Raw genomic sequence first — 1,102 nt, forward strand, 5'->3', positions numbered from 1 at the left:
TTTGGTGCTGCTAGCTTAACAATTGCACCCCTGACAGCCCCCCCAATTCCCCCCCCCCCAGATTCTCCTTTTAAATCCCCCCACCCTTCAGCATGGATTTCAAGGGAGAATCTGAGGTTCCCAGTTTAAACGTTGAAAGTGATGCTGTTTCAGGGTGGAGAAGAATCCACCACAAAACAGCATTACTTTCAATGTTGTTTTAACTGGGGACCCCAAATTCTCCCTTTAAGGTGGATTTAAAAGGAGAATTTGAGCTCTCTGGTTTAAACACTATTGAAAGTGGGGTGGATTTCAGCATCACAGCTGCTGTCCATGGGGGGGGGGGGGTGCGCAAAACTCAGATTTTGCACCAGGCTTCATTTTCCCTAGCTATGCCTCTGCCCAGGGGGGAGGGTAGAAGGGGCTGTCAGCTGGAAGTTCAGTTGGTGGGGAGCAGGGGAGGACAGGTGGGGGAGTCTGTTGGCCTCGGAGTTGCTTTTATAAGCACTGAAGCTGTGGGGCAGGGCTTGGGAATGTGTGACCACGCCCCCAGGGGCAGGTGGGGGCATGGCCCCGCCCCTCAACCCCCCCATAAAAATCTATACCTACGTCCCTGGCCCAAACTCATTGTCAGTAGGGACTGAATGCAATTCTTCCTGAAAAGGGGGGGCGAGGTGGAGGAAGAGTCACTTAAGTACGAACCTCTTTCATTATTAGAAGGTTGAAGTGGAAAAATAGAGCAATACAGCTGAAAGTTTATCTTTTTTGCCAGCAGAGGATATTGCTGGTTTTCAGAGGAAAAGGGGTTTTCTAATAAAATTTAGTGCTAGCCTTGTTTCTTGGAATTCTGCCTCCTCTAGGCTGGAGAAGGAGCAACTCCAATGTCAAGATCAGGGCTCAGCAACAAACAATCGCTCAAATCAAAGCTCCATTCCTTCAGCTAGGAAAGTGTTAGGCAGCCTTCTGCAAAACCACAAGGAAGAGACATTTTTGAAAGAAATCAGATGCTAAAGATGAAAATGAACTTGAAGAACATTTACTTAAGCATCGCCAGAATACCACCACTACCACCATCCCGGGTTACAACAGAACAGGGAGAGTGTGTAACAACAGTAGACAATCC

The sequence above is a fragment of the Sphaerodactylus townsendi genome, linkage group LG02 (genome assembly GCF_021028975.2).
Source record: "Sphaerodactylus townsendi isolate TG3544 linkage group LG02, MPM_Stown_v2.3, whole genome shotgun sequence".
Taxonomy (NCBI): Eukaryota; Metazoa; Chordata; class Lepidosauria; order Squamata; family Sphaerodactylidae; genus Sphaerodactylus; species Sphaerodactylus townsendi.